Source organism: Pongo abelii, chromosome 1 (genome assembly GCF_028885655.2).
Source record: "Pongo abelii isolate AG06213 chromosome 1, NHGRI_mPonAbe1-v2.0_pri, whole genome shotgun sequence".
NCBI classification, from domain to species: Eukaryota; Metazoa; Chordata; class Mammalia; order Primates; family Hominidae; genus Pongo; species Pongo abelii.
In genome coordinates, this window is record NC_071985.2 from 16,693,932 (window position 1) to 16,717,174 (window position 23,243).

Below are 23,243 nucleotides of genomic sequence, written 5' to 3' on the forward strand. Positions count from 1 at the left end.
CTAGTCCCTGTTTAAAATTCAGACTCATAATAGAAGGCTTAAGAGACAGTTGATGAATGGAATAATAGTAATCACTTATTCAGGAGTCAGAGGATTTCTTGGGAGCAAAAACCTTTGAATGACTGCAGGGCCCTCTGGCTTGCCTGCGATTCAGAGGAAGTTCCATTGGAGTCCAGGGGCCATCTCATACTCTGAGGAGCTGGGATGGAGTTGGGGCAAATAGTAAGGAAGCAGTTGTGCGTGTGATTTTCTCCTTCTCTAATGAGCTCACGTTGTGCTGCTTTAGCCTGAAAGGACCTTCAGCAGACTGCTGGCTAGCACCTTGAAAAACTCTTGAAGTGACGATTCTGATCGATTTTAGTGGCCACTTTGGAGACCGTGTGGAGTAGATTCCGCGCCTGTGTCCAAGCTCAAGGGCAGCAAGTGCTGTGGTCAGTGCACCATGGTGTCAGAGGCAGGAGATGGAGCGTGGCCCCCATTCTTGGGCTCTTGAGTTTTGTGTCTCTAGAGTTATCTTGTGGTTTCCAAGGATGTGTAGCAGTAATTCTGATGATACCAGACATAAATATTCTTTCCAGAGGGTCACCTCATAACATCCACAGTGTACTATGAACGTGAGCTTATTCCTCTCAGAATGTTTGAGAGTAGAGGCTTACACTTGTTTGCTCTAAGTTAAGGGATTATATCCAGCTTTGGACTGGAATTTTCTCCTAGAGATTGGAGTGTTCATGTTCTTGAATGAAGACATGCAAAAGAATGAAAACTTAGTGATAAGGATGCATTTGTCACTTTCCACTATCAAATTAGAAAAAGAGGCAGGAGAAACTCTTGGTTAAAATAAATGACATTTCAAATTTTTGTAAGATGGAAAGGCTAAATGGTTTTTTAACAGGAGCATCATGGCATTTTGATAATTCGAAAGTTGCATTCATTTCCTTTTGAATGCTGCTGTCTGCTCGAGGTGTATTATAGATGGGCTATGCATATATTGCTAATTTTTGCCAATAACTTAATCATGGAAGGATTCCGGGAACCTCCCGAGCAATAAGAATGCAGCTGAGCATTTCTTGAGCCTTTCATTTGATTTGGGGGCAGTAGCTGTGGCTAAACAGCTGCAGATGGTATGTTTTCAATTCATCCTTTGGCAATTTGGGAATTCTTTTTACATCTTTTTGTTTATAGTGAACAAAAGAGCAATGTGGAACTTAATCAGTTAGATCAAATGTGTATAAATTCTGAGGACGGTGTTTCTACTCTATCTGAACTGAAATACGAAACGTGTGTGAGGAAAACTGGCCTGCTGATTTATGGTGCCTGATTAAATCCTACATTAACATGCCTCTAAAATGTGTGTGCTTTGACTTTCCATTAATGGGTAAACATTTACACAGGCCTTGGCTGATGGAATAATGAGTTATTCCATCAGCCAAAACCCTTTATCTTTCTCTTCTTACGCTGTTACACGAAGTATCTGGCAATCCCTGTGTGGAGTGTGAGCCTATGCTTTTCATGACAGTAAGTTAGTGTAGTCTGTTGGTTGGGGATTTTGGAGGAAAAAGGGAAGCCTTCTACAGGAGGGTGAAGGTTTCTCAGAGTTCATGTCTTCATGGGAAGAGTGGGAGGAGATGCCAAAGAAATTGCAAATATACTAATAATCCTCAGATAAGTGGTTTCTGCACAGTGCCCTCCTGCTAAGTGTTCTGTTATTGTTGGACTCGGAATAAAGATTTGCTGGACTCTGCCTCAAATCCTGTGGGCGATTCTTACATTTTTGTGTTCAAACCCATCCTAGCTTCCTGTTGCTCAGATACTGGGTGTGTTCTGTGGGTTAGAAAGCACATAGCACATGAAAGATCATATTCTGTGCTCCCTAAATTGAGATGAACTAATTTGACCTACATTACAACATTTTTGGCATTATACACACACACACTCACACACATATAATTTTGTTCTTGAATTTTAACTTAATTGGAAGCTTCCAAAAACTGGATCCTGCTAATCTTATCTTTATGGTAGTATCTGTATTTTGTTCACAGCTTTTAATCCTTGCTCTATTCTTCTAAGTGTTTAGATTCCTAGTAACTTCCAGAATTGCTGGAAGACAGTTCCGTGTTGGATACCTTCAGAGAATATATAGAATGCTGTTACCACCTGGAGAAGGTTCCCTTGACTCCATAATAAAAGTGGGTGGTTTTCTAAAGACCACCTGTAACTTTGTGTTTTCCTTCTTGCCTGGGCCTTTCTACAGCTTTACCACCAGGATGCCTTCTAAAAAGTCTAGTATAAAGGGTCTTGTGAAAACACTAATATTTTAAGTTATATCTTTCTGGGTAGAGACATTGTGAAGTCCATTGAAAAAGTACTGCTCACTTTTCCACCCACTCAAAATGAAGAGGTGACGAATAAGCTGAAGGTCAGTGTATTAGTCTGTTTTCACGCTGCTGATAAAAGACATACCGGAGACTGGGAAGAAAAAGAGGTTTAATTGGACTTACAGTTTCACATGGCTGGGGAGGCCTCAGAATCATGGCAGGAGGTGAAAGCCATTTCTTACATGGCGGCAGCAAGGGAAAAAGCGGAAACACTTGATAAAAACCATCAGATCTCGTGAGACTTATTCACTACCACGAGAACAGTATGGGGGAAACTGCCCCCATGATTCAAACTATCTTCCACCAGGTCCCTCCCTCCCACAACGTGTAGGAGTTATGGGAGTACAATTCAAGATAAGATTTGGGTGAGGACACAGAGCTAAACCATATCATTGCACCTCTGGCCTCTCCAAATCTCATGTCCTGACATTTCAAAACCAATCATGCCTTCCCAATAGTCCCCCAATGTCTTAACTCATTTCAGCAGTAACCCAAAAGTTAGCAGTCCAAAGTCTCATCGGAGACAAGACAAGTTCCTTCCACCTATGAGCCTGTGAAATCAAGAGCAAGCCAATTACTTCTTAGATACAATGGGGATACAGGTATGAGTAAATACAGCTGTTCCAAATGGGAGAAATTGACCAAAACAAAGGGGTTACAGGGCCCATGCAGCAGGGCAGTCAAGTGTTAAAACTCCAAAATGATCTCCTTTGACTGCAGGTCTCACATCCAGGTCATGCTGATGCAAGAGGTGGGTTCCCATGGTCTTGGGCAGCTCCACCTCTGTGGCTTTGCAGGGTACAGCCTCCCTCCCAGCTGCTTTCATGGGCTGGCGTTGAGTGTCTGCAGCTTTTCCAGGCGAACGGTGCAAGCTCTTGGTGGATCTACCATTCTGGGGTCTGGAGGACAGTGGCCCTCTTCTCACAGCTCCACTAGGCAGTGCCCCAGTAGGGACTCTGTGTGGGGACTCCACCACACATTTCCCTTTTACACTGCCCTAGCAGAGTTTCTCCATGAGTGCCTGCCCCTACAGCAAACTTCTGCCTGGTTATCCAGGTATTTGCATACATCCTGCGAAATCTAGGCTGAGGTTCCCAAACCTCAGTTCTTGACTTCTGTGCACTCGTGGGCTCAACACCATGTGGAAGCTGCCAAGGCTTGAGGCTTGTCCCTTCTGAAGCCAGGGCCCCAGCTCTACATTGACCCCTCTCAGCCACGGCTGGAGCGACTGGGACACAGGGCACCAAGTCTGTAGGCTGCACACGGCACAGGAACCCTGGGCCTGGCCCATGAAACCATTTTCTCCTAGGTTTCTGGGCCTGTGATGGGAGGCGCTGCTGGGAAGGCCTCTGATATGCCCTGGAGACATTTTCCCCATTGTCTTGGGGATTAACAGTTGGCTCCTCATTGTTTATGCACATTTCTTCAGGTGGCTTGGATTTCTCCTCAGAAAATGGGATTTTCTTTTCTGTCACATTGTCAGGCTGCAAATTTTTTGAACTTTTATGATCTGCTTTCCTTATAAAACTGAATGCCGTTAACAGCACCTAAGTCACCTCTTGAATGCTTTGCTGCTTAGAAATTTCTTCTGCCGGATACCCTAAATTCTCTCTCTGAAGTTCAAAGTTCCACAAATCTCTAGGGCAAGGGTAAAATGCCACTAGTCTCTTTGCTAAAACATAACAGGAGTCACCTTTGCTCCAGTTCCCAAGTTCCTCATCTTCCTCTGAGAGCGCCTCAGCCTGGACCTTATTGTTCATATCACTATCAGGCTTTTGGTCAAAGCCATTCAACGAGTCTCAGGCAAGTTCCAAACTTTCCCACATTTTTCTCTCTTCTTCTGAGCCCTCCAAACTGTTCCAACTTCTGCCTGTTACCTACTAAAGTAACAGTCGGCAAAGTCGCTCCCACATTTTCAGGTGTCTTTTCAGCAACGCCCCACTCTACTGGTACCAATTTACTGTATTAATCCATTTTCACGCTGCTGATAAAGATATATTCGAGACTGGGAAGAAAAAATGGTTTAACTGGAGTTCCACATGGCTGGGGAGGCCTCAGAATCATGGCAGGAGGCAAAAGACAGTTCTTACATGGCAGAGGCAAGAGAAAATGAGGAAGATGCAAAAGCGGAACCCCTGATAAAACCATCAGGTCTTGTGAGGCTTATTCACTACCACAAGAACAGGATGGGGGAAGCTGCCCCCATAATTCAAATTGTCTCCCTCTGGGTCCCTAATTCAAATTGTCTCCCTCTGGGTCCCTCCCACAACACGTAGGAATTACGGGAGTACAATTCAAGATGAGATTTGGGTGGAGACACAGAGCCAAACCATATCAGTCAGAGAGCGTTGGTGGCACTCTGGGTTTCAGGCCTATTGTTAGTACAAATAGAGTTTTTATTTTATTTTTTGTAAGGTCATTTTAGAAATGTGAGTTAAAGCCCTACCTGAACCAAGGTGTTCCTCCCCATTTAATTGCCCTTATTCTCCTTCACTTGCTGTTAGGCCTGTGCTGGCCTCTGATGAGTTCCAACTCGGGAACAGATGACACGGTGCCGCTCCACACTGAGAAAGGCTAAACTCTGAGCTCTTCTGGCGGCCTAGTGTCAGGCCCAGGTGCCTGAGTTCATCATTGCTGATGTGTGTATGTGGAGGGGGTTGCTTGTTTGCCTGATTACTGGTTTTTAAGACTTGGAGACAAACTGACAAACATACAAATATTTTGCTGTTTATCAAGATCTCTTAGGATTTTGTATGTATTTTATTTTTAGAAACTACATAAATAAGTAAGGCACATTTCCCTCCTTACATCTTCCATAGCACCGAGTTTTTGTGTCTTACTTTAGCCCTGGAAACCTGGTGTCCAGCCCAGTGCTGGCGGGGCCCTCACCATGCCCTTGCATCGGCAGAGGCAGTTTCTCCAAGCGAGTCCAGGTCTCAACCAGTGACTTGTTCCCATCCAGATCACCTAGCACAGCACTTCTCTGTGGCGGAGAACTGAAGGAACTCAAGTGTCTTTAATTTCCAATCCCTCACAGATTGGTACTTCTGAGAATATAAATAATATTCATTATTAAAAAAGAAACATGAAGAGATACACAGTACAACATTTTAAAACCTCAATTTTTATTGTTAGATTTAACAGACGTTAACTTCCATTCCTTTAAATATAATCACAATAAACATGGGAAAAAAGAAAAGCATTATTAAAGAAAATTATATTTGTTCCATGAAAATGTGCATATCAGAGATGAATAAAGTGAGTCACAATTACTCTCACAACTTTGTTCTGCAATTATAACTAAAGTTACAAGTGAGAGATCAGGTCTCCATTTTAAATGCTAATAACAGATTTTGAACAGACACTATGCATATCATTATTTTAAGATTTTAATTTGATAACTGAGTTTGCTTCCTTTTTTTTCTTTTTTCTTTTTTTTTCTGAGATGGAGTCTTGCACTGTCGCCTGGGCTGGAGTGCAGTGGTGCGATCTTGGCTCACTGCAAGCTCTGCCTCCCAGGTTCAAGTGATTCTTCTGCCTCAGCCTCCCAGGTAGCTGGGATTACAGGCACCCACCACCACACCCAGCTAATTTTTTGTATTTTTAGTAGAGACGGGGTTTCACTATGTTGGCCAGGCTGGTCTCAAACTCCTGACCCTGTGATCTGCCCACCTTGGCCTCCCAAAATACTGGGATTACAGGTGTGAGCCACCATGCCAGGCCACTTGCTTCGTTCTTGCTTGATAATTTATCTACTCAGGTTTGGATTGATAACACTATTTTAGGGGATAATGTGTATCTCAATGGTTTCTGTTTTGTTTTAATAATATGCATAATAGAGATACCCTTTCACAGAGAAGTATGTTGATGGAAATGGAAGAAGAAATTTGGAAGCAATTTCAGCATATTCATTTTAAACTTTTACCCAGAAAGTAAGCAAATGATATATTTCAAAATTTATTTTTGATATGTCATTGGTGATTAGGTCCAACCGTTTATTTTATTAAGTAATAGTTAATTTGATGAACAAAATGGATTCTGGATTTTGTATACTTTTGTATGAAAGTTAACAACTAACTATAAAACATCACTGTTGTAACACTGTCCTAATGATCTTAATTAGTCATGTGACTCACCATACAAGTTCAACAACATCCAAACTGGTCTATGGCTAGTTTGATGTGGGTGATTATCCCAAATTACCTTTTAGAGAGACAAAATTAAATTGTGGAAAACAAACTATTAGAAAAGAGGTTACTTTTTTTTTTCTTTTTTCACAGCTAATTCTTTTCTAAAGGAGGGGATGTCGGTTAATGTTAGATACGTGTTTGACTTTAAGAAGACCGGCCTATTGTGAGTAAGTAGCTAGATTGTGAACTCTTTGGAAGATTTATTTTGGGGCTGTGAGTTGAAGATGGAGTAATGGAATCTCACAGTCCCAGGTAGGTGAACTTGCCTGGCACTTGCTTGGCCATTGTATGTGGTTTTCTCTGTGGTGTATTTCTCGCCCATGTGCCTCTACCTTAGTTGGAGTGCTTATCAGTCTTCTACTGTGCATGGATCTCCTCGTGTTTGTAATATATGCCGAGATATGGGTGTGCGGGACACAGAGAAACATCTGTAATAACTCGAGTAACTTGGCAACACCAAAATGCTAAAATAATTTTTTATTTTAATGAGAGAGGAGGACCATGTTAATGCCTGAGCTTGTACTCAGAGGGTAGAGGAAGAGATAGCATTGAAAAGAGGGCACCAGCCTCTTGATTCCAACCCATTAATTTGTTTTCTATTATTTGAGAGTTGTTACTGCATTTGCAGGTGGTCTTCCCTCTGCAGCAGTCCCTCACTGGATATTTGACCCCTTGTGAGAAGCTATCCCTAAAAGATTATCTGCCCATTCCTCTCAAGAGGTGAAATATGGGGTTGGGCACAGTGGCTCATGCCTGTAATCCCAGTACTTTGGGAGGTTGAGGCGGACAGATCACTTGAAGTCAGGAGTTCGAGACCAGCCTGACCACCATGGTGAAATCCTGTCTCTACTAAAAATACAGAAAAATTAGTGGGGTGTGGTGATGCATGCCTGTAGTTCCAGCTACTCAGGAGGCTGAGGCATGAGAGTCGCTTGAGTCTAGAGGTGGAAGTTGTGGTGAGCTGAGATTGCGCCACTGCACTCCAACCTGGTTGACTCGTTTTTTTTTTTTTTGAGATGGAGTTTCGCTCTTGTTGCCCAGGCTGGAGTGCAATGGTGCGATCTCGGCTCACTGCAACCTCCGCCTCCCCAATTCGAGTGATTTTCCTGCCTCAGCCTCCCGAGTAGCTGGGATTACAGGCGTGCGCTACCCCGCCTAGCTAATTTTGTATTTTTAGTAGAAACGGGGTTTCTCCGTTTTGATCAGGCTGGTTTCAAACTCCTGACCTCAGGTGATCCGCCTGCCTCTGACTCCCAGAGTGCTGGGATTACAGGCATGAGACACCGTGCCTGGCTTTTTTTTTTTTTTTTTTTAAAGAGGTGAAATATGGGAAATAAGTGCAGATGGGAACATGACCATGTAACCCTACCTGTATGCCTGAAGACTTTGAACAAAGAAGCCCTTCTCTTCCATGGTACTGGCTGAAAGATTAATAAATATGAGGAGAAGTGGGGACAGTTTTCGTTAATGCTGAGTGCTCTAAGCATGGCGTTCCTTGTCTTCTTGGTTAAGCTCTGTGCCACTTTTCATAACACAGAAAGTTAATAATTTTATGGGGATTTGGGATGAGCAGTTTACCCTATGAAATAATCACAAGTGGTCTAAAAGATTTATGTATAAGGATACCCAATGTAATATTAGTTATTATATGAAAAATTGGAAAAAATTTGATAGTAAGATATTCAATTATGATACTGCATATGATCAAGTAATTTAAATCAATTAAATATCTTGTTTTATAAGGCTATTTAATGACATGGGAAAATGTTCACATAATATTAAATGAAAACATTTTCTTGGTAAGCAGTATATTAAATATGCATATGTATTAATGGAACAGGGATACGTTAAAAAATTTACAATGGTTATTACTTGTGGTTGTGTTATGTGTAATTATCATTTTCTTTTTGCATTTGTTTTCCAGCTTTTCTAAAATGAACATATTAATTTTATAATAGGAAAAAACATGCTGTTAAAATATTTGAATGACTGAATTATATGTAATCTTTAAAAAATAATTAGTCTGTCTCAAAATAGTTTCCTGATTCAATATAGTTTGGATTTATTTTCTTTTAATTGTATTTAACAGAAGTTTTCAAGGCAAGTAATTAGCAAATATTTACTAGACTCTACTTAACAGAAATTTTCAAGACAAGTAATTAGCAAATGTTTATTAGATATAGATGTCTAATAGATATGTTTTTGGTACATGCTCTTCATCGTAAAAGCCCCTAACATCTAAGTTTAGTTTCATGTATGCTTTGAAAATTATTTGCTGATCTTATATGTCAGTTTAAGCATTATATTTTTTAACCTTCTGACAACTTTCTTTCATTTAAACTTATTACATAGGAAGAAATACATATATATGTATAATTTAAAGGCATTGAAATTAATTTCAGGATCTTTTTATTAATAATATATTATAAATTATATAATATATATAATAAATGAATAATATAATTCATTGGTAAGGCCCAGAATGACTTGCTTTATATACCTACATTATTTTATTTAATTATCACAAGTACCTCTCCTTGACAATGAGAATATTTTTCTGCATTGCTACTAAACGTTAAGTTAGAGATTTTGGCATTTACTTTAAAAATACCGTTAAAGCTCTCGGCTTATTTCTGAAAGCAGAGATACCTTGACCCAGATAACTTCCATGTCTTTTTAGCAGTATAATTGCCGGCCCTTTGGTACTATGCTTTTTGACATTTATGTTAAAAATAAAAATTAGCTAATTTGTAAGTTATGAGGTCTCAAAAAAAAGTTCATTCCTCTTTCACACCTGTTAATGCTTCTATTAAAATTCTGAAATGGCTTATTAAATTAAATGCAGTGTCAAAGGCTAATTGTCTCTCTGTGAATTAGTCTACATGACTTATGAAAGCATGTTTTAAGAATTATGTTTGAATAGCAACTCTGAAGTCAATTTTTAGTATCTATCAAATTGTAATGATAGTAGATGAAAAGTATTAATAGATTATGAGGTCCTTTCTCTTGCTGTTACAAAAGATGCCTATAATATATATTCGTTGTTAATGTACTTGAAATTTCTTGAACTCAGTAGCATCACGTGTCTGAAACACTGATATGAATATGTGGTTAGAATGTGCTGTGTGTGCTACAGCATTGTCTGATGGATCAGAAAGCAGCACCTGTGTCTGACTGTGGCATAGGCAGTGCACATATGTGTGATGTGTGTAAGAATTCCTATCATATTGTTGGAGAATCAGAAATCCTGTATTTTTTATTTTTATCATAATGTAAAAATTATATTTCACAAGCCAGTATAATTTTAGTGGAATGAATGTGAGGCTTGAGGTACCCTGTTTTTTTTGTTTGTTTTGAGACAGAATCTCACTCTGTCGCCCAGGCTGGAGTACAGTGGCGTGATCTTGGCTCACTGCAACCTCCGCCTCACAGGTTCAAGCGATTCTCCTGCCTCAGCCTCCCAAGTAGCTGGGATTACAGGCACCCGCCACCATGCCTGGCTAATTTTGTATTTTTAGTAGAGACAGAGTTTCCCCATGTTGGCCAGGCTTGTCTCGAATTCCTGACCTCAGGTGATCCACCCTTTTCGGCCTCCCAAAGTTCTGCAATTACAGGCATGTGCCACCACACCCAGCTGGGAGTAACTTTTATTCAGTGTCTTTTGAACACCTACCATGGTTTGTTCACTGTGATATTCCAGAGTTTGAACCTGAAGTCTGTACTACCTTGGGTGGCTGGGCACAGCGACTCACACGTGTAATCCTCCTGGCACTTTGGGAGGCTGAGGAAAGTGGATCATTTGAGCCCAGGAGTTCGACACCAGACTGGGCAACGTGGAGAAACCCCGTCTGTACAGAAAAATACAAAAATTAGCTGGGTGTGGTGATGTATGCCTATAGTCCTAGCTACTCAGGAGACTGAGGTGGGAGAATCACTTGAGCCCAGGAGGTCAAGACTGCAGTGAGCCATGATTGAGCCACTGCACTCCAGCCAGGGAGACAGAGCAAGACCCTGTGTATTAAGTCAGTTCTTGCATTGCTATAAAGAAATACCTGAGACTGGGTAATTTATAAGGAAAAGAGCTTTAATTGGCTCACGGTTCTGCAGGCTGTACAGGAAGCATGATGCTGGCCATCTGCTTGGCTTCTGGGGAGGCCTCAGGAAACTTACAATTATGGCGGAAGATGAAGTGGAAACAAACAGGTCTTACATGGCCCACACAGGAGGAAGAGAGGAGAAGGGGGTATGTGCCACACACATTTAAACAAACATCTCCTGAGAACTCCATCACGAGATAGTACTAGGAGGCTGGTGCTAAACCATTAGAAACCACCCCCATGATCCAGTCCCTCCCACCAGGCCTCACCTCCAACATTGGTGATTACAATTCAACATGAGATTTGGGTGGGGACACAGATCCAAGCCACATCACCCTGTCTCAGAAAAACAAAACCACACCAAAACAAAACCCAAACAGATACACCACCTTGGGTAAGTTAAGCCTCGATTCTCACATCTCGAAATGGGGATTAGAATATCTATTGTGAAAGATTGTTGTGAGATTCTGATAATGCTTGTGAAAGTGCTTTGTCAAGTGCCTGGCACATAGTAGGTGCACAATAAACTGTAGTTACTATTCCGCATTATTGAACATCTGGTATGTGTTAAATAACTTGTCTGCCTACACTAGAGCAGAGTGAGAGGAGGCGGCTGGAAAGGAAATGAATACAACAGAATATAAAAGTGGAGTGAATTTTAGTGAACGAAGAGGTTTTTAAAGTCAAAATACAAAAATTGTATTCAACAATTAATATTCTTATTAGTGATAGTGAGAGTCAAAACAAAGTTGATTTGAAGGGAGTTGGTGTGGACTCTCACAGGGGAAGTTCCCTTATGCTTGACAACGTGCTGGAATCTTTTGAAGATTCTTAAACTGATAAGCAAGAGTCTGTGAATGCGTCGTATCCTTCTGCTTGATGTAATTAATCCCTGTGGTGGAATCAGGTTGATTTGTTTGAAAATGCCATTCAGCAGGTCTTAAAAAGGATAGTCTCATTGTGGATTGAGTAAATATGATGTCCACTTCTGTGAAATTCCCTGCTCACTTCACTTTTGTATTTCAGAAGGTTTCTTTCTGCTGGGTACCCTTTTACTTAGTCATCAAAAATAGGTAACTTGAACTTTTCTGATAGTTTCTATTGGGGCCTAGAAGAAATGGTCTCAGTAAAGACTTGGGGTGTAATGATGTGGCTGGTGTTAGAGCAGGGCCTGAGTGCCCCATGTGGATCTAATGGTCACCTGCATCAGTGGATGGCAGGGCCTGGAAGGAGAGATGGGTTTCCATGGCCTTGCTGCTGTGATCCTGACATCCACCAGCTCTCCCACACCTCCGAACCCTGCTGGTGCTGCCACAGTCTTGTCTTCCACCCATGGCTTTCGTCATCTGGTGTTTCCTCCCGGCTCTGTGGGTCCTGGTATTGCCAATCCTACGGCTTGTCCTCAGTCCGCATCCTCTGTCGCTTTCTGCTCCTCTTGACCCTGAGTAACACCCTACTGTTCAAACACCTCTGCGCCTGGTTCTCCTCACTCCCCTGGTCATTTCTCTTCTGCCTTTGCTGGCCTCTCCACCTCTCAATGCCTTTTAAACACTGGGGTCTCATGATCTTATTGTCACTTTGCATGATCAATCACACCTCCCTAAGTGGCATCTTTCACAGCCTCTGGAAGGAGACCTCCAGATCTTTACCTGTCTGGCCTTTTTCCAGCTGTCACTAGTCATCTTCCTTGGATCCTCTCAATACATTTCACAGTAAATAAATCCTTTCTGGATCTGTTGTCTTCCCCCCAGATCTCTGTTGCACTCTGTTCTTTGTCTTAGTATGTGCTGTCACTGTCAACATAGGACGCCCAGTTAGATGAAGCTTGTTGTCCTCCCTAACTCAATCCTTATACCACGTGTCCGGTGGGTCACCAGCATCTGCTAATTCTGCATCAGAAATGCCTTTGAATCTGTCTTTTTCATCTCCCCTGCTCCTGCCTTACTTAGGACATGTCATCCTTCATTGAATTTTGAAATCGCTTTCTAGCTGGTGTGTTCAATATGGTAGCCACCAGCTGCATGAGGCCATTTAAATTTAGATTAACTAAAATTAAATAAAAATAAAAATTCAGTTCCTTATTCTCACTAGCTACCTTTCAGGTGCTCAACGGCCCCATGTAGCTGCCATACCGGGCATTGCAGGAGTAACATTTTCATCACTGCAGAAGTTTCTGTAGATACCGCTGTCTAGCTCATCTCTCCATCTCCAGTTGTCTACTCTGCCCATTTCATCCTTCATATTGCTGCCAGCATTTTCTGCGTGGAAACAGTCATCTAGTTATGAGCCTTCCCTCCTTAAATAACCTGAGGGTGGCTGGAAGCAGTGGCTCACGCCTGTAGTCCCAGCACTTTGGGAGGCTGAGGTGGGTGGATCATGAGGTCAGGAGTTCAAGACCAGCCTGGCCAAGATGGTGAAACCCCGTCTCTACTAATAATACAAAAATCAGCTGGGCATGGTGGTGTGCACCTGTAATCCCAGCTACTCTGGAGGCTGAGGCAGAGAATAGCTTGAACCTGGGAGGCAGAGGTTGCAGTGAGCCAGGATCGTGCTACTGCACTCCACCTTGGGCAACAGAGTGAGACTCCATCTTAAATAAACAAAACAAAACAAAAAACCTTCTGAGGGTGCTTGAGTAAAATCTGCACCCCTCAGCATGGCCTGTAGGTCCTCAGAGCCTCCCCTCTCCTCCCACACCACTCTCCTTGGTCTCTAGGCTCAGAGGCTCCTGCCCCTCTCGAGGTCAGGAGATCGAGACCATCCTGGCTAACACGGTGAAACCCCGTCTCTACTAAAAAATACAAAAAAAAAAAAAAAAAAATTAGCCAGGCATGATGGCGGGCGTCTGTAGTCCCAGCTACTCAGGAGGCCGAGGCAGGAGAATGGCATGAACCCGGGAGGCGGAGGTTGCAGTGAGCCGAGTTCGCACCACTGCACTCCAGCCTGGGCGACAGAGCGAAACTCCGTCTCAAAAAAAAAAAAAAAGAAGTAACAAGGTTTGATCTGGACTCGGAAAAATCACTCAGGCCCCTACTGTGATCCAGGCAAGAGAGGCTGATCTTGGCCCTGTAGTGACAGTGGAGACCTGAACAATTTCGGAGGTGGAATCAGAACTCCACACAGCATTCCACAGGAATTCCACACAGGAATTCCTTTTAGACAGGTTGAGTCTGAGGCACCCGAAAGAACACTTCCAAAGTGCAATACACACCTCACTTTTAAAACCTGTTCTCCATGTTTTCTTAAAGGAAGGCACACCTGCATGTGAGCCACAGACTGAATTTGAAACTAACAAAAGCTTGCCAATAATTGTGTCCTCATCCTCAGCATGGCCATGATCTCTTAATTTTCATTATCTGGCTCCCAAAGAGAAGTTTGTTCTGCTCAGTCAATGTTCCTTTTAAAGACAGCCTGGGCCAGGCTCTGTGGCTCATGCCTGTAATACTGACACTTTGGGAGGCCAAGGCAGGAGGATTGCTCGAGCCCAGGAGTTTGAGACTAGCCTGGGCAACGTAGTGAAACCCTGTCTCTTTAAAAAAAAAAAAAAAAAAAAAAAAAAAAAAAAAATCAGCCGGGTGTGTGCTGGTGCGCACCTGTAGTCCCTGCTACTTGGGAAGACAAAGTGGAAGGATTGCTGATTAAGCCGAGGAGTCTGAGAGGTTGCAAGTAAGCAGTGATGGCATCAATGTACTCCAGCTGAGTGACAGAACGAAACCCTGTCTCTAAAAGAAAAGCAAAAATGACAGCTTGTAGCTAACTCAAAGACACCTGTTGTCTTTTGATTCATCCATAAAGCATTGGAAATATACAAATAAATTATGCAGTGTCTTAGCCTGTTCAAGCTGCTATAACAAAATAGCATAAGCTAGGTAGCTTATAAACCAAGAAATTTATTTCTCACAGTTCTGGAGGCTGGAAGTCCAAGATCAGGCACTAGCACATGCAGGGCTTTGCTGCTTCTCTGCCTGTGCATAACCTCTTCTTGCTGCTTGGAATGCCTACCTCCTCGTCTTCAGACTTGCCCGCACTTCTCTCTGGTATTGACTTCCCCTCCTTGCCTTGTAGCATTTGTTTACTAGGCCACCTTCTCCATGCGAGGGCTTTTCTCAAGGGCATGGTCTTCAAAGATTTTTGTCTTTGCACCCTCTGAAATAATTTTTAAAAAACCATATACTCCTTCACATGCTTGTAAGGTGACATCCCGTATTTTAAATCATAAATAGTATGTTTTTGTTAATAGCAAGTAGGAAGTGTTAAACATATTATGAGATGAAAATAATATGAAGATTGACTTAGTTTGATATACCTTTTACAATAGAATTTGAGATAATTGATTTTATCTACCTGGTTGAAAAATGTACTGTAAAGAATACAAGTAAAATTGTTATCTTTGAAGTTTCTGTAACTTGGCTTGAAGATTTTGGCATTTGGTGTGTTGGGGGTGTGGAATTTCACAAATATTTAAGAGAATCTGTGCCATTAAACCTGTATGTCTTCAGTTTTTCTGAATCCAGAACATCCCCAAATGGGCCAGATTTCACCCATAACAGAAATGTGTTGAAGACACATAAAAACTGGAAGCCATATGGATTCAAGGGGCCATTGGCCATAATTAATCATCAAAGAAGACATCTTGATGATCAGTGTTTTGAATTATCCTTTTTTTGGTGCCCTGAGGTTTTTTAAAACTTTGGAAGAATGCCCCATAATAAGATTTCAGGGAGAGTGGAGCTGTTGCAAAGACAGGAATGCCCGTCTGTTTTCAGAAAGAGTTGCATAGGGAAGGTGAGGGTCTCAAAATTGATTCCGTAGGAGGATTGCTTGGGCCCAGGAGATTGAGACTAGCCTGGGCAACATAGCTGTTAGCTATTAGCTCTCCTTAAAATGGGCACACAGACTTTTCGAGTCCCTAAAGTTGAATATCTCTGTTGGACTACTGCAACTCTAGGATGAGGCAGTCTTCATCTTGCCTGTGTCCCAGGGCCTGGCCTTGGGGCTGACTGAATAGGCCTCCTCCCTAGTCTAACTTGGCATAACTTCCCTGGCTGGTCCCTTGTTCTCCTTTAGGGGATACCTTTGGGGCTGTTGTTGGTACCTGCTCTTGCCTATAGGTTTACTTGAGACACCACTGGCCACAGGAAACAGGGACTGTCATTCTACCTTTGGGAAGAGTGAAAGTATTTTTGTCATGACACAATAACTGTTTATAGCAGCTTGCATGATTTTATCAGTTATTCTACAACCCATTTTGTAGGACAGGGGTGACATTGCTATGCAGGCTGCCTGGCTGTCACGTGTGTGCCCTGAGGCTTCCATATGAGTGGCTTCCATGAGTCTTCGTGGAGCAACTGCCACCTGCTGCTCTGGAACTGAGTGCTGAGGGGCAGGGGGTGGGGCACGATCGGGGTGAGCGTCCTGCCCACTATAGAAGTAAGTCGCACGGTGACCATTGTTCCCCAGCTAGATCACAGATAAACCACATTATGTCATCCAACAGGCATGCTCCTTCATTTAGGCTATTACCTTTTTTAGAAGTTATATAAACAGACACCCTTGGGCAGAAAGCAAAATCAAACAAAAAAGCTTGTTTCAGACACAACAGTTTGATTCTCAGTCACCCCAGTAACCCAGTTTCCTCATCCCTTCACACTCATAACTTTCATTTCTCAGCAGGTAAGGCTTTGTCCACATGAGGTACTCTAGCTGTTGGAAGCTTGAAGTAACTAAAATAAGTTAAAAATACCTGATGAAAAATAAAAAGAGAGTATTGATTATGGCTATAACTTATTAGGGAGGATAGCTGGAAAAAAAGAGTTGATTTTTAAATTCTTGTTTTCAGAATGTGTTTTCTAATTCTGCTACCATAGCACAGCACAGAAATGAAAAAGAATTTTTTTTTTTTGTTAACTCTGTCACCAACACTGCCCCATCATTTGAAAATGCAAACTTGCTATCAGTTTATAGCTCCTTCCAGAACTGAGCATAAAGTTCTCAAGCATCCCCAAAAAGCACCGAGCAAAGCTGAAGGTCCTGCTTTCAGAGCCAGTTCAGGACCAAGGGTGCCACTCCAGAAAGGCACTAAACTCTGGCAATGGATTAGTGCCCATGTTCTGGCAGGAGCCCTGCAGATGGGCAAGCAGAGCCCAAGTGTTTGCTTCCTGATCCTTCGTACATTAGTTGCTAAATTTTTCATCAGTTAGGTTTGTGTAACATACTTTAAGGAAGGCATTTCTTGGACAGGAGGTGCCTAGGTAAATATATGTGGTTAATAAATGGTTTGTTGAATATTTTCGAGCATGCACTCCTGCAGAGCAGACAGATTGTGTTGTAGCAGTCCTCTGGCCTTGCTGTATGTGACTGCAGTCATCTTAGTGTGAGGCCCAGGTCTTGCTAAGAAGCTGTGGGCATAAATGTATCTTACACAGCTCTGCCCGGGGCTACAGCAGGGGACTAGGAAGCATGATTGGTCATCTCCGATCTTAGAGGGTAGTTCTACCCCACCGTGTAGCCACTCTCACCAAAACTCACCAGAACTTCGAAGTCATCACAGCTGCTTCCTACTGTGGAGTCACACAGGGTGGGCACACAGGGATCTGCACTGTGGATTGGTGAGTTTCTCCTGGAATTGGAAACACATTTTGATTTGATAGTGTACAGAAGATGATGCAACTTCCTACAACAGGTAAAAATTTGCCCTTGGCCACAGTTCTTATTGGCAGATCTTTGCTGAGGAGCAGTCAGCATCTTGCTGTCCTGGATGCCCCGCTGAGTGGTATACTTAGAGTGGGGGAATACAGGTGTTGGGAGCAAGCTTTTGGTATAGGCTCCACTGTCAGACTCATTAAGCTGTTACCGGCTTAGGCAGAGTGGGTGGTATTTGCAGAAGCTGTGGTGTTCCAGACGATCAGACACCACTGTTGTTTTTTTTTTAAATATGTAATCTGAATCCAGAACCCTTGCCCTTGTTTTGTCACATTACAGAGTTTAAGCATAGAGCCGGTTGCTGTTCACCTAATGGATGCTCATTATTTGCTAAGGGAACTAATGTTATTGAATCGAATGGATTTGGGGTTCTGAAGGAAATTGCTCCATAAAGCAGCTGTCGAATTACATTTAAATGTAGTGGCTAAAAATCGCAGGATTTGGAAGTCTTTTTTTTTTTTTTTTTGAGGGGTAGAGGGTTTGTCACATACGCAACAGGCTTGTTTCACTGGAGTTGAGCTGCAGCTGAGGCATATTTGTCTTGTTGATCTTAGTCTGCTCACCAGTCTCTACTCGCTTGGTCTGAATATTTATATTCCCCCAAAATTCATATGTTGAAAATCCTGACTTCCAAGGTGATGGTATTGACAGGTGGGGCCTTTGGAAGGTGATTAGGTCATGAGGCCTGAGCCCTGTTGAATTGGATAAATGCCCTTATAAGATGCCCAAGAGAGGAAGAGACCCATTTAAGATGGTGACGTTCTGTGAATCAGAGAAGCAGGCTCTCACCAGACCCTGCATGTGCTAGTGCCCTGATCTTGGACTTCCAGCCTCCAGAACTGTGAGAAATAAATTTCTTGGTTTATAAGCTACCTAGCTTATGCTATTTTGTTATAGCAGCTTGAACAGGCTAAGACACTGCATAATTTATTTCCAATGCTTTATGGATGAATCAAAAGACAACAGGTGTCTTTGAGTTAGCTACAAGCTGTCATTTTTGCTTTTCTTTTAGAGACAGGGTTTCGTTCTGTCACTCAGCTGGAGTACATTGATGCCATCACTGCTTACTTGCAACCTCTCAGACTCCTCGGCTTAATCAGCAATCCTTCCACTTTGTCTTCCCAAGTAGCAGGGACTACAGGTGCGCACCAGCACACACCCGGCTGATTTTTTTTTTTTTTTTTTTTTTTTTTTTTTTTTTAAAGAGACAGGGTTTCACTACGTTGCCCAGGCTAGTCTCAAACTCCTGGGCTCGAGCAATCCTCCTGCCTTGGCCTCCCAAAGTGTCAGTATTACAGGCATGAGCCACAGAGCCTGGCCTACAGGCTGTCTTTAAAAGGAACATTGACTGAGCAGAACAAACTTCTCTTTGGGAGCCAGATAATGAAAATTAAGAGATCATGGCCATGCTGAGGATGAGGACACAATTATTGGCAAGCTTTTGTTAGTTTCAAATTCAGTCTGTGGCTCACATGCAGGTGTGCCTTCCTTTAAGAAAACGTGGAGAACAGGTTTTAAAAGTGAGGTGTGTATTGCACTTTGGAAGTGTTCTTTCGGGTGCCTCAGACTCAGCCTGTCTAAAAGGAATTCCTGTGTGGAATTCCTGTGGAATGCTGTGTGGAGTTCTGATTCCACCTCCGAAATTGTTCAGGTCTCCACTGTCACTACAGGGCCAAGATCAGCCTCTCTTGCCTGGATCACAGTAGGGGCCTGAGTGATTTTTCCGAGTCCAGATCAAATCTTGTTACTTCTTTTTTTTTTTTTTTTTTTTTTTTTGAGACGGAGTTTTGCTCTGTCGCCCAGGCTGGAGTGCAGTGGCACGAACTCGGCTCACTGCAACCTCCGCCTCCCGGGTTCATGCCATTCTCCTGCCTCGGCCTCCTGAGTAGCTGGGACTACAGACGCCCGCCATCACGCCTGGCTAATCTAATGTTTTGGTTTTTTTTTGTATTTTTTTTTTTTTTTGTATTTTTTAGTAGAGACGGGGTTTCACCGTGTTAGCCAGGATGGTCTCGATCTCCTGACCTCGAGATCCGCCCACCTTGGCCTCCCAAAGTGCTGGGATTACAGGCCTGAGCCACCGCGCCCGGCCAAATCTTGTTACTTCTTTAGGTTGATGTTCAGGCCCCTGAGTCCCACCATAGAGGCTGCAGTCTCCTGGCCTCTGCCAGTTCACTATCCCCACCTTGTGCCTTTTCCTCTGGATTGTTTGTGTTTGGGGGCTGCCATCCAGGCCTGCAGGCCTATGTGTGTGGGGTATTGATGCCACGTTTTAATTTTGGCTGTATTCACAGGTGCATTGTTAGGTTAAGTGCCCTTTTGGGAAGGGAAATTGATACTGTTACCCATTCACAGATGTTGGGGTTTCTGTGATGCTCATAGAACCCTCTTCTTGCCCAAGCTTTGAAAAAGTTAAAAACCATAAGGAAAGTGAAAGTAGAGGCCCACATAATCATTTATCACTGATAGAGGCAAGGTTGGAGGCCACAGCTTGTTGTGAAAACCAAATGGTCCTGCCAGCAGAGTCTCAGGATTAGGCCATTTAACTTACGGGCCCAGGTGGCACGTTGCCTGCATGGGGGCCTGGTCCTGGAGCAGGAGGAGGCCGGGAATGAACCATTTTCTAATCAGATAAGTCCCTGCACTTCTCAGGAGTGGAAGAGTCCCAGAGTTAACTCATCGAGCCCCTCACAGGAGAAGTGGGGAAGAAGCACTTCTCACTAACAGGCTTCTCAAAAACTCTTCTTCCCTTTAGTGATTGTTTCAATATTAATAAGAAGAAGCTGTTCTTTCTACAAATAGGTTAACTACTGGAAATTTAATAGAGTATTTATTTAATTCAAGTAGCTAAACATCTTACCCTTCCTTCATATGAACATTGATATTTAGAATGTATTTATTGACAAAATGATAAAACAAGAAATATTTAACAGTTTATTTTTCTGTAAGCAGTTCTAAATGTCTTATAATAGCATGAATAAATTCAGCAACCAAAGAATTATGTTAGGGTTCTTCCTTGTTGGTGATTTGGGGCCCAGTTCTGCTTTGATGGAGCTCTCACGTGGAGTTAAATTTCAGCAGAAGATGCCTCAGTGGCAGTGTATGTTTGAAATTCGTTTCACATATGGAAAACACATAGGGCAGTTTTCTTATAGCATGTGAGCATTGGGGAGACTTTTCTAGTGTGATGTTCTGTATGTTTAGTGTTGTTTCATGAGGGAAAATGGATTTGAGAGAGTGAGCAGTGAGCTAAGAGTGTGCAGTATATTCAGGGTAAGCCTGAATTGGGCATCAGCAAAACCACTTCAAGACTAGCCTTTTGACTTTCCAGAATCCTGGTTAGTTTTAAGCTAGAACCTTCTTTTCTTTCTCCTCTTCTTTGTGTCTAGCCTCCACCCTCACCCCCATCTTCCGCTTAAAACCTCTTACAAATAGCATCCCAAAGGCATCATTCATGAAGCTGAACGGTTTTGAAAAGAGCAAGGGAAGTTACTCACTTTTTTTCCAGTGAACTCTATGGGCAGTGGAACTCTAAGGTAATTGTCAACCATTGTGGAAAGCAATATTTTCATTTGGTTAACGTATTTGGACCCATTCGATCCTCTGTACTAGCATTAGAAAGATGATTTCCATCTATTCTTAATGAAAATAGGTTTTCTTTGAAACATTTAAAGGAACAAAAGCGTAAATTCCAAATAATCCTAAAACCTTAAAAAGGGTTTCCTTTTTGAATGAGCCTTGGAAGAAAATGGTCATTCGTAGCACAGACTCTACCTAAGCATAGTCCACCATTCCCTCCTGATTGAAAGTTAGACAGTTTATATGAAAGTCAGGAATCTGAAATCCTCTTTTGTGGGGGGACCACAAAAGATGACTTTTGCAGACCCAGAGCAGAGTTTGAGCCGGGTGGAATGAGATTAGTGTGCTGGGGGGAACGTCTGGACCCCTGGCCTTCTCTCCTTTGTGAGGAATGTGACAGCTGAAAGGAGTCAGAAGCCGCCCGGTGCAGCAGTGACAGCCCAGCACAAAGGGTGGTGTGCTTTCCGACCTCTGGCCGCCCTTTGCTAGACCTTCAATTGTAGTTTGGGGCCCAGACTTCGCATTTTTCTCTTTTATGGCTTAATTTAATTTTATTTCTAGCCAGTTTATTAGAGTGAAGGCCTTCTTCGTTGCCCCGAAGCTTTGTGCGCGTTGGACTGGAAATTAGATGAGCTGAGGGGTAAGTATTCTTTGTATGCATGAGAGAGTTGGTGACTGGGAAGACACTGAGGGTCAGACCTCACTAGCCAGTGGACCAGTGATTTCAACCTAGCAAGATCACTTATTACTAAGGGAAGGGGCAGTTGAAAAGTGGTAAGCAAGGTAAGTCATCACTAGCAACTAGCCACGGTTGTGTAGCTGTTCCTGTTCCTCAGAATGGGCACCTTTGCTGTGTTTCTTTTGTGCCCTCTCAAACTTGGCTCCATATTGGAATCACTGGTAGCATTGGAAACAACAACAAAAACGGATGCCTGGGCCCCTGCAGAGCTTCTGGTTTAATTGGAATGGGTGCAGCCTGGGTGTGGGCACTGCAGATCTTCAGGTGATGGTACAGTGTAGCCTCAGTGGAACACCACTGGCCTGCCTGAGACCTGAGGTGCTTGGGCATTACCTGTAGGCTTTACAGAAAAGTTAAATGGTGTTAGAGTATTTCAGGGGAGGTTCTGATTAGATCTAAGAATGAGCATTTAAATTTAGGAGACTAGGACTTTTTAGGGTTGTTGAGCTGGAAAAACTTTGGTGGGAACAATGGAGCTTATTGATTTTTTAAAAAAAAAACCTTAAAAAGAATAGCTAGAAAGAGGCTGGGTAAAGGGGCATTGAAATTGACTCCCTTAAGCACTGGTCCCAAGGTATTTGTTTTTCCCAGAAGGAGAGTGAGGATGGAAACTAAAGAAATAAAAATTATCTGGCCATAGCTACTCCAGACAGAGTGATGGCTGTGGGTGATCATGAACATGAAATGAGGCGAGGGCAGGAGTCCTCGCCCTGGCTCCGCTCAGTGTTCACTCACGTCTCTCCTGTGTGCTCATCTTTGACACCAGCTCCTCTGACTCAACTTTTCCCTTTGTTTTTACTCTCTCCTTAGCACCAGCTGTTGATTTTTATTCCTTGCTTTTTCCCCACAGCCAGCTCTGCCTGTATCAGCTCTACCACTATCTCCTTTCCCCTCTGGTGGCAACGCTCTCCTTCGTTCATGTTTTACCTTCACTTCTTGTGTTATCAGTTCCATGGAATCAGTAGGAGTCACGCTCTACAAGCCTGTTCTAGTCCGACTGGGCAGATAGAGTGAGGTCATCAGAATACTGGAGGGGAGTGCTGAGGATGCTGCCAGGGTGGGGTTTTGAGAATTAACAGGGGGCTGAGGTCAGGCTTGTCGGAGACAGGAGGTTAGAGATTACTAGAGGGTCAGAGGTCCCACTGCTTGGGCAGGAGGGCAGGAGGGCAGGAGCCAGCTGAGCAGGGCTGACTGAGGGGCCTGAGCTTGCCCTTGTGGCTTTGAGGCTGGGCCATTTAGACTGTGCCTGCCCAAGCAGGGTCCGCCCTGGATGTCCACAGAGTATAAAGAGGCCCCTTAGGTGAGGGCGGTGCAACCATTCGCTGAAAGGTGACTTTTCTAAAGACCTATTCCTGTTTTGAATATTGCTTATTTCACACGATTTAAGTGGGATGTTTTTGTTTTTATTTGTTTATTTTTGTGTGTGTGTACGTTACTGAGAATTTGTATCTTTTCATTTAAGTTCAACAACTTGTTGGAAAATGCTGGCCACTCTGACTTCTAAGATACTTAGTGACATTTTATAGATAGTTCGGATTGTTTCTGTGTAATCATTTGAATA

General features: G+C 42.9%; 1 protein-coding gene across 11 annotated transcripts in view; it reads left to right on the plus strand.

The window, feature by feature from the left end:
* The window catches only part of SIPA1L2 (signal induced proliferation associated 1 like 2), a 237,895-nt gene that overhangs the window by 14,886 nt on the left and 199,766 nt on the right, over positions 1–23,243 (plus strand). For 2 of the 11 annotated variants that reach the window (XM_054561454.2, XM_054561451.2), the window contains one exon: positions 6,656–6,732. The exons of 6 other annotated variants lie outside the window; for them this stretch is intronic. The gene's annotated coding sequence lies outside the window, so the exon portion shown is untranslated. 3 more of the 11 variants (XM_054561456.2, XM_054561472.2, XM_054561444.2) reach the window with 2 other exon arrangements.